Below are 11,597 nucleotides of genomic sequence, written 5' to 3'. Positions count from 1 at the left end.
TTCACTGTAAAATCAGCAGAGTTGTTCATGTGGAATTTTTTGATAGCTCGCACACATTCTTCTTTGGTACGAAACATGTTTCCCACCTTTAATTCTCCTCCTGATCATGGATACGGGTTATAGAAAACACTGTTGGATGTTTCATCATCATGCAGATCCATGTTTGTCATATGTTGAGGCGGATTGTAGACATGACTAGGAGGTATTGGCGGTGGTTGATCATCATCTTCAATATCGTTGTTCAACATGTGATCAACCTGTATCTCGGTCTCCTCTTCTTCTTCATCAACGACGTTCACTTCTGCTTCTGCTTCTGGGTTGACGTCATCTGACCATTGTGGATCAAATTAACCAGATTCATCCTGACTGGTTATTTGAGACTGCTGAGATAGTATACATGGTTGAAGAGTTATATACAACTCAATACAATTGCAGCCTGAATGTTCATGACTAACAAACATGTATTCAACATCTTCATCATCTTATACCTTAAGCAGGAAAAACTTGCATTGACTGTTCTCAAAAAATATTGGATTTTAATACGTGATCTTTGACACAATACCCGATCCTATACAAGATTGTATTTTTTTTTTCAAATGCAAGAAGGTTTCATTTCTCTTGATTGTAAGTCGAATGGTATCGGTGTTTCGAAAACAAAAATCGTATAACTCAGACTCGTATGTTTCACCGTTGTAGTGAACGTTGACACTGTATTTTGGTGAATATGATATTGTGCAGATGAAAACTATTTTCTTGTTGCAGATTAATGTGGGTTGGGTCTTGGATGTTGAAAGTAAGACACTTAAATAGGTGAGTGATTTGTCTCACATACAAGCTAGTTCGAAGTGATGTGTCGCACATGCAAGCTAGTCTGAAATGATGTGGCAACCATGCAAGCTACTCATAAGTGACATGTCCATCATGCAAGAGAGGACAACCACGTGTCACACATGCAAAGACACACTCCAAATGAATTGGCGCCTCCTTTCATTCTTTTCACATGGGCGCCAATCCATTTGGCGACACCTTGTCTTGCATGCATGCAGACCTCAAAACCAAGCAATCAGACCTTGGTGTGTCATGCATGTCCCTATGGAGGCGCCAATTTGAATGGTGACACCATGTATAAAATGCACATGGGCGCCAATTCAATTGGAGGCCACATGCAAACATGATTTTCCATGCTCCAATTCATTTTCCTATAAATTCATCCACACCATCAACACTTCTTCCACACCATCACTCACTACTTCTTCTACAATTTCATTTGTAACAACTTCTTGTAGTTTCATCTGCACTAACCGCTTTCATCCCCGACAAAATGTTTATCCTCACAATGGGCGAATCGCACAGAGGAACGGTTTCAAACATAGCAACTTATGTAAGCGTTTTATTGTTTTGTTATTTGTTTTAATAGAGTCCCTTTTAATAACATATCAACTTAGTAAAGTTTTTTGTTCTTTCTTTTATAGGATGTTTCAAGGTTCCGGACTCGGGTCCACGAATATGTCCACATGGACCCGATGATTCAACCTTATGTTGAACTCGTTGGTTTTGGTCATATAAGCAAGATTTTGTCTTGGTCGATAGATAACAAATTCATTCTTGCTTTATGCGAAAGATGGCATCCCGAGACACGCAAATTATGGTTCCCAGCCGGTGAGTGTACTGTGACGTTAGAAGATGTCTACATGCTTTTGGGACTTCCCGTTGAAGGTAAGGCTATAAATGGTAAAACCAACTATGCAAATTTAATTTGCATGGACCTCTTGGAGACTGATTTGTTAGATGATAACTCAAGAGGTCAAGGTATACTCCTTTCACGCCTTAAGTCATACTATAACAGTTTATACTTAGATGAGCATTCTACCGAAGATGCTCGAATAATAAAAACTAGGTATTACATTATACTTTTAATTAGTTCTTTTTTATTTCCCGAAGGTAGTGGTTCTAGCATGCATATTATGTATTTACCTTTACTTAGACATGTAGATAGAATAGAAAGTTACAGTTGGGGATCTGATTGTCTGGCCTATCTCTATAGCTCTTTGTGCAAAAACTCACACAAAGACACATCTACCTATTCTGGATGTGTTGTTTTGCTCCAAGCATGGAGTTGGTCAAGACTACCGTCCCTAGCACCCGTCATTAACAACCCTTTCACATTCCCGTATGCACAAAAGTAAGTTGTTTAAATTGCTATATATTTACTTACTTCTTTAAAGATTATTATCTCTAACTAATATTTTTACCTTTCTGGTGCAGATGGTCTGCACGTGGTACGAGTTATAATAGATGTCCTAGACATTGTATTACTCAGTATCGCAATCTGTTGGATCACCTTCAATCGACAGACGTAAGGATAATAACCTCATTATTTCGTTATAATTTGTTAACTTCTTCTACCAAGATTATAATCCAATTTTATTTCACATTTCAGTTCATTTGGCGTCCATACCTAAATTTGGATCATGACAATGAGGTCAACACTGAAGACGCGGCGGTATGGGCTGCATGCACACCGATAATACGATTCACAACTATGGAGATGCACAATAGTGGTCGTGTGAAGTTGCAGTTCGGTATGCCCCAAAACATCCCAGATCCCCCAGCAAGCCTAGAAGAATGGCATCTGCGCAAAGTTAACGACCAATGGAACTTCAATCCATGGCAAAGCTTCGCTAGATCGGAGTATCGCAAATGGAAGCACCGCCATGACCATATCTTAACTGACGCAGTCATGCCAAATCAAGAAAAACTAAGTCGTACTTATATGGCTTGGTACATATCGGTTGGTTTTCAGTTCCTCACTGAGGATATGTACCTGTGCGACCCACGCCAACAAACTTACACACCAGACACCTCAACATCTAACTCCTAACAACATTGTCAGACCGGATACACACAACCCCCTGTTCGTCAAACTTTCTGTTCCACCAACACACAAACATACAACCAAAACATGCCATACACCCAACCCCAATACCAAGAGCATACCTCATACCACCACCAACAAATTGATCATCAACCTGAGACCCAACATCGCTTCACACCCAACATATCACCCTACCAAAGTCGCCTTAGCCAGAACATCCAACGATCATTCAACACCAACCGCCCCTCCTCCTACCATAGCCAAGAAGCCCAACCCTCACAAAACCAAAACCTCCAACAACCCTATCTCTACCAAACACCCCAATAATCTTTCCAACCTTTCCTCGGCGCATCATTCACACCCATGTCTCCCTTCAACCGTCTCGGTCGCCCACCAATGAGTCAAACACAACCCAACTACTCTGGCATGGGTCATGAACTCAGCTACGTCGGTACACCCTCGATGCATACTGAAGACTATGTCGATTTGTCTGACTATCTCAACAGGACATCTCCTGTAGTTGGTAGTGACGCTCCTGGCCCCTCAGATGCTCAAACACCAATAGTGAATCATCAACGTCGGTTAAGGCCACGTGTTAGGGTAGCTAGGGGATGTGGGACCGGAGGTCGGTTAGGTGATCTCGGTGATCACCATTAGGCTTTTTTGTGTAAACAGAAAATTTTATTAATATCAATTAGTCCTATTTCAAAATTATTTATCACGTAGACCATTTAGCAAAAAAAATGAATTTTATACTGAGGCGTCAATCCAATTGGCACCTCCTCTCAAGTGATACACATGGGCGCCAATTGGATTGGCTAGGGAATGTGCCCTAGCCAATTCAATTGGCGTCTCCATTCAATTTTTAAGAGGAGTCTCCAATTGGATAGGCGCCTCCTCCTAAAAGTGGGGTACTTTGGGAATTTTTTTTGAAACCAGGGTTATTTTGGGAATTTTCTTGAAAAACAAAGTTATTTTCGTAAAAAATTCAAAGATGGGTTCCAATTTTGGATTTAAAATTCAATTTAACATCAGAAATTGCTTAAACACATAAAGTTTTGTTAACCAGCCTCAGATAGGGTGATTCATACATGAATCATTTTACGATTGCTTAACATAGCGCTATATTCTTTAGTTTATTTGTCGTTTTTTTATTTTAAAAAATGTCATTTAAATCATCGGTTTTTCACAGATGCATTGTAACTTCAGAGTTAAAAATTCAATTTAACTTCAGAAATTGCTTAAACGCTAGAGTCTTGTTGACCGATCTCAGTGTTGGTGTAAGCCCTAGAGGCCAATACTTTTGGTACTTGTATCGAATTATTTATTAATTATAAAAGGCTTTTTCTTTATTATGTTTGTTTAATAAAGTCCCTAGAATATCTATTCCGTTTAATGTATCAAGTATGACTTAATCATGAGATCACATTAAACATAAGGACACTATTCTTAAAGTATCCGTAGTCGAGCTTTATTGTGAAGTGGGATAATATTAAAGCATAAAGACTATTATGTATATAGACTGATGATCACATCTCATGGATCATGGATAAGGAGTTATCAAGTCTTAAACATAGGTATGAATATTAAGAGTAATATTTATACTGGATTGACCCGCTATGAGAATATTATATAGAATGTTACGCAAAGTGTCATAAGTTATTCTCATGGTGATAATGGTGTATACCACCCTTCGACCTGAAACCACTATGGATCCTAGATGTAGAGTCGAGTGCTTTATTGCTGATCAAACGTTGTCCGTAACTGGATGACCATAAAGACAGTTGATGCATACTCCACGAAGCATGCTAAGGGACATGAGTGACCTAGATGGAATTTGCCCATCCTGCGTAACATGATAAATGTCTATGGGCCCAATATTGAACTGGACAAGGATGACACGGTCTATGTCTTGTGTTCAATTAAGACATAAGGGCAAAAGGGTAATTATACACATAAGTATTATCACAGAAGGATTTGTCATATCACATGACATTTTCGTGTCTTGGGTAGTGTCGCATTACGCGAAAAACCGGCGGGAAAACAAGACAACAGAGCCGCCACCGTGCGTTATTTATCCCAAAAGAGGGAAAGGAAACACTCAGAGTAAACCTGGAAAAGACATGGTCTCGCGACCAAAGAGAATGGGATCGGGAGTCGGTTATGCGAAGGGAAGGTATTAGCACCCCTACGCATCCGTCGTACTCGACGGGATCCACGCACAATAGGAAGGGAAATGGTTGCTAAAACACTGCTCACACACACACACACTGGCTGAAAGAGACACAAGAAAACAGACAAGACTGAAACTGACTCGGCAGGATACCGCATCCTGGGCCTACTTAGTCTATCAGGCATAGACATCAGAGTCAAAGTAGTTCGGACTGGGGAAACGACACATGCTCGCTAGGATATCGCATCCTATGCATACGTATCTCCTTTGGACGAAGGAGAATCAGAGCATTCGTAGCTCGGCTGACACGCACACAAACAAATACATGCAAAGGCAAACGTGGAGCCTGAATGCCAATCACTGGACTTACATCAGCATCCGAACCAAAACACACACAGGAAACCAACTGCCAATCGCTGGACTTGCGTCGGACTCCAACCAGAAAAGGAGAAACAACTCACACAAACAAAACAAAAGGGCGCCCGGAGAGATCTGCTCATCTCCTGCCTACGTACCTCATCTGGTATGAGGATCAGGGCGACGTAGTTCCTCTACAGAGGGATAAAGGACTAGCCTAACCAGATAACAGAGGGAGACACAACACTAGGGAGACTTCGACTCGAGCCTAGATGTTATCATGCAAAATCATCCCTAAGTTAAGGTTTCTAGCTAACTGGCACAGGGAGCCAGCCTATCCTAATCATGACTTGCACAGGAAGCAAGCCACACACACACCTAACTTGCACAGGAAGCAAGCCAAGCAAAACCTAACTTGCACAGGAAGCAAGTCTAAACTAACCCTAACTTGCACAGGAAGCAAGTCAAACAAACATACAAGCACAGATAGCACACACTATACACAAGCAAGTGGCTCAAACAAGGGTTAGGTTTTAATCGAGGGGTCATATCAACCTCAACAAACAAACCTCTGGAACTGGGTGAATGTGCTCTTAACCTTGCCATTGAGGGGCTAAGGTGAAGCAGATGAAAGGTGAGTGAAGATAAGACTTCACAGCTCTTATCCCTGGCCTGGGAGAGCTTAATACAAGAATGTGTGGGTTCAGAAAGTGGGAACCCTTCTACACATTTAAAACTGACTCAACTGTACAATTGTACAAGATCTTGGGTTCGTATCTGTAATGCATCAACACAGTGGTGTGAGCAAAGTAGATGACACACAGAATAGCAGGGGATAGGTTGCATATCCCTTGGGTTCTGCCAATTGCCTCTTCACTTAGGAGGTCTTTGACTCTATACAAGGACAAAATTAAACATCCACAAACATTGCCTCTTAAGGAGGACTTCAGACAGTTGCCTGGCCAAGTAACAGGCCAGGTCTTCCAGACTACATGAAGATTAGAAGTATACCTCAATGCAAATTGCTTATACAAGCAAAGCAAAGCAAAAGTTCACAAGGAACTGAGCAACTAAAAGCACCTGAAATAATCAAGCAGACATTAGTATACAACTTCAAACAAAGCAAAAGGAAACAGAAGTCAACAGTCAACACAAGCAAGTGAATGTGCAAGGCACAAGGCTCTAGGCATGTGAGCCAAGCCACCTACAAAACAAACAAGTTAGACAATGATATTTAAGCAAGCTCAATCAAAAAGAATTGGTCTCATTGGTCATTTGTTGGTCAACCTGAAAACATGAGCTCAAAGGTGAGTAACAGGACCACTAGGACAAGCCTGGGGTCAAAAAAAGAATGAAAAAGTCAAAACAGCAAAGGGCAAGTGTCCAAAATCATGTTCAGACAATCAAGAGACAAAACCAATTGGGTTCACATGCATATCAATCACTATCATCATTTCATGAACAAATTAGATCAAAACATGGCATTTAGAAGCTCATAGAAGTCAACAGCAAGACTTGCATCAAAAGCAAACTAAAACATTTCCAAAAATCACCAAATAAATCATGATCAATCCTAACACACAGCATGGTAAGCATGTCAAATTTCATCTCATTTGGACAAGTGGAAGGCAGTCAATGAAAATCAGAAAGTCAAAGCAATTTTGTACATGCTCAAAGAAGTCAACCAAACATGCATCAACTTAGAAAAATCATAGGTCAGAGATGGTGTATGATAAATGAATGGGACTAAAACCATGGCAAAGATTGGGGTGTCTAGTTATCTCATGTAAAATTTCATGTCCATCCAATAAAGTATGAGAATTTCACAAATGAAATGGGAACATGTGTCACAAAAAGTCAACATAAGACCAAACAGGGGAGAAATTCCCAAACAATTAGGAAATGCCTCAAATAATTCCAATAAAATTCACATGTAAACTAGACATACAAGAGTAGGTTCATGCAAAACATCAGATCAATTTGAGGTCAAGAAGCATGGTAATGAAAATCATCAAGTTGGACATCAATGGTGTGACACAAATTGTCACACCCTAATTCAGAAAATCATATCTCACAAACCAGCAATGATAAATTCACAAACTCTACACCAAAATCACCATGAGTGTGTCTAGTTTAAGCACAAAAAATTTGGGAGCCATTGGATAAAGTATCACCATTTCACAAATGTTTTGGCAAAGTGTACAAAAAAATGCATACATGTCACAAACCCTAATACCAGTTAAAATCCACTCATCAAAAAAATCTGGAAAAAATATGATAAAAACCTAGAGATTGTGATGAACATGATGCAAAAAATCCCATGAAATTTGGAATTAAAATGAACAAGTTATGATTTTTGCAAGTTGGATGATCAAATGAAATTAAAATGGAAAAGAAATAACTTAATTCAACGTGTCACATGCCACGAATGGCATTTTTGTAAATAAGCCATCCACTAATCCAAACGACCGCGTTTTGGCAAAGAAAATGAAATAACGTGATTGGTCGGTTTCAAATGGAAAAGAGGCGCGGCCCAGGCGAAACCCTAACACATGAAATCCGCAGGAAAATCCGCGGCTGGCTATGAAGGTCGCAGGAAAATCCGCAGGAAAAACGCAGCAACCAAAAACAGCAAGGTGTTCTTCATCACCTTCAACGTGATTTTTCCAGAAAACCCAAAAGGTCCCAAAAATACCAATTGAACACACACAAATGATCATCAAGCAACACCCATCAACATTCCAAACTCCATTTTCATCAAATCAAGTTAAACAAAAAGAAATAAGCAAAAACAAGTTTGGATGTGAAACTTCAACTCAACATAACTTGCAAAATACCAAACCATTTTCAACCATTCAAAGCTCAGTGTGATCAGGATAAAGAGATCTACGCATTACATACCATGATTTTGGAAAAAAGAGAATTCGAAATCTTACTTATTTTTGAATCCAATGGAGAAACAGTGTTGTTTTGGTGTTGTAAGCACGAAACAGCTCCCCTATGGACCTCCAAATGATGGTTGGTGAAGGTTCTTTGGCTTGCAATAGCTTGGAATGGCTTCAAACAACTTCTGCCATGGATGATGTGTGAAGAAAACAGTCGTGCAAGAACTCCTTCCAGTTGGAGAAAGATGGTTGCAATGTCTTCACAATGTGGCTTGGATGTTGTTTTAGGCAAGGCAAGGCTTAATCTCTTTGGAGTTTTTGACAGATTTTGAGAAATGGCCAAGAATCAATTTTTTAAGGAGTGAATGATTTTTGTGTTATGGCTGCTGCTACTAGGGTTTGTTTTACAGAAAATATGTTATATCTCTGCTGTTTGATGAGTACAAATCAAAGCTTCATGAAAATGTGGGATAGAGTGGTTGAAAGACGTACTTTTTTCCAATTTTCAAGCAACTAGGTGATGGCTATGTGTACTGCATAAGAATGGGCTTCCAACAAGTCTCAAATGCATTTTCAGATCATATTTGAATGGTAGAATTGATTAGAAATGATTATTTTGAAAAGTCAAAATTCCACTCACTTGAAATTAATTAAGGCAAGTTCAAAAATGCCATTTTGCATGGTGATGTTTTGGTACATGAAAGTTACATTTTTGGAAAGAGGGGATCAAATGTGACTTGTAGGAAAAAACCCCACCCAATTTGGCCAAATGGTTTGAGAGATATGGCCTTTTGAAGTTCAAGAATTTTTGAAAATGAATTGATCATAACTTGCCAACCACACATGGGAATTGAGTGTTCTTGGACTTTTTGGAAATGGGAGAACAAGATCTTCAACTTTCATGTTGGGAAAAAATTCATTTGAAGCTTGTATCATGATGTAAGTTTGAGGATCAAGACTTTCCATTTTTGGTAAGTTTCAGTTACAGGTCCAGTTTCCATTTTTGGAAATTTCTGATCTGGCTTCAAATTCTTCCATGATGGTGTTTGACATGATATATGAGGACTATATGGACATGAATGAGACCTCTCAAACCAATTTCCATCATCAAATCACTGATTAAATGGACAGTTGACCAACAGTTGACTTTTAGGGTTTCTGACTGACTGTGCATTGACTGATGACTTCTGAACATCCAATCCTTGACCAAAACACTTCAAATGGATCCTCAAGTCATGTGAACATGTTGGACCAACCCTAAGGCCTTGGCTCAATGGAATTTGTGCTTGCTTGCTTGACTGACTGATCTCCTGACCAGTTTGACCTAATTTCTTGATTGGCTTGCACTTGAGGCAAAAGAGGCAATGCAATGCTATGCAATGGACCATGATATGCTATGACCTAATATGAAAATGTATGTACAATGATAGGTGCAAATTTGAGGTGCTATAGCTGCCCCTATTCAATCAACTGGGAACCCGAATGGATGAGAGCAACGGCTGTCAGACTTTCAGGGTAAACAGGGATTGAATACCAAGAACCGTAGAATTTGCACAATACAGGGATCCACCAATGGAAACGTCCACTGGGATTTGATATTTATTGCTGGGTATATTTTTTGTTTTTGTTTTCAAAGGGTACAACCACATCCAGACATCACAACGATGGTGAACGGGAACAACAATCACAACTAGATGCCAACGGACAACTAGGAAAAACTCAACGTTTATCGGGACCAACGGAGAGGTAACCAGACGTTATTGAATGACTGGAAGGGATACAACCATACGTCAACGGACGAAATGGGAAAAACTCAACGTTTACCAAGACCAACGGAGAGGTAAATCCACATGGGGACAGGTACAACTAGACGTCATAGGACGAATAGGAAAAACTCGACGTTTATCGACACCAACGGAGAGGAGGAAACTCTACTGGGGAGAGTGAACACAACCAAATCATCAACGGATGATTGGGAAAAACTCGACGTTTATCGACACCAACGGAGAGGAGGAATACTTCTTCGATCTGAGAATCGGAAATTGGCCTGAACGCCACTTCGGTCTGAATACCGGAAAATTGGCCTGAGTGCCATGAGTACATCGACCTGATCGTCGGAAACTCCTTCGGTCTGAATACCGGAAAATTGGCCTGAGTGCCATGAGTACATCGACCTGATCGTCGGAAACTCCTTCGGTCTGAATACCGGAAAGACATAAGTACATCGACCTGATCGTCGGAAACTCCTTCGGTCTGAATACCGGAAAGACATAAGTACATCGACCTGATCGTCGGAAACTTCTTCGGTCTGAATACCGGAAAAACATAAGTACATCGACCTGATCGTCGGAAACTCCTTCGGTCTGAATACCGGAAAGACATAAGTACATCGACCTGATCGTCGGAAACTTCTTCGGTCTGAATACCGAAAAAATCATAAGTACATCGACCTGATCGTCGGAAACTTCTTCGGTCTGAATACCGGAAAAACATAAGTACATCGACCTGATCGTCGGAAACTTCTTCGGTCTGAATACCGGAAAAATCATAAGTACATCGACCTGATCGTCGGAAACTTCTTCGGTCTGAATACCGGAAAAATTGGCCTGAGTGCCAAAGCGTGAATTGGTTTGTGTTCCAAAACACTCAACATCCTGAAGAGGGCTTAGAAAAGCAGTCTTGTTAAAGGATGGACATTCAATTCCACAAGGAATACGAATCTTACTCTGCTGGAGATAACAATCGAAAGATTGACCAAAGAGTGCATGAGATATATTATCTATAGCCATCAAAACGTAGATAATAACCTCGCATGGAAGATTATCCATAACCGGGTTGAAGGTTGTTAAATGAATAGTCGACCGAAAAGAAAGGCATCAGGGTACCAGGACTAGGTATGCAAAAGATGACCAATCAGATGATAAAGTTGCTAACTCGGAGCAAGTATCCAAAGAGAAGGGGAAGACCCAATGGGGACAATACTGCTTGATCAAGGCAAGACTACCAATACCACAAAGAGGGGATTACATCTACCGGTTTGTAGGCAGAAAACCACGGAAAAAGTAACCGTCATCAATCAGGATGAGCACAAAGGGTTAACTCCTCCAAAGGGAGAACGTGGGATTTTACAACTACCAGCTTGTAGGTAGGAAACCACAAAGATAGGACTTACAACTACCGGTTTGTAGGTAGAGGCCAACAAACAGAATGAACCACAAAGGTTACCTCTGCTAGGGGGTGAAAGTGGGATTTTACAACTACCAGCTTGTAGGTAGGAAACCACAAAGATAGGACTTACAACTACCGG

The sequence above is a fragment of the Lathyrus oleraceus genome, chromosome 4 (assembly GCF_024323335.1).
Source record: "Lathyrus oleraceus cultivar Zhongwan6 chromosome 4, CAAS_Psat_ZW6_1.0, whole genome shotgun sequence".
Classification (NCBI taxonomy): Eukaryota; Viridiplantae; Streptophyta; class Magnoliopsida; order Fabales; family Fabaceae; genus Lathyrus; species Lathyrus oleraceus.
The sequence above is the reverse complement of the archived record's forward strand: the minus strand, read 5'-3'. Positions refer to the sequence as shown.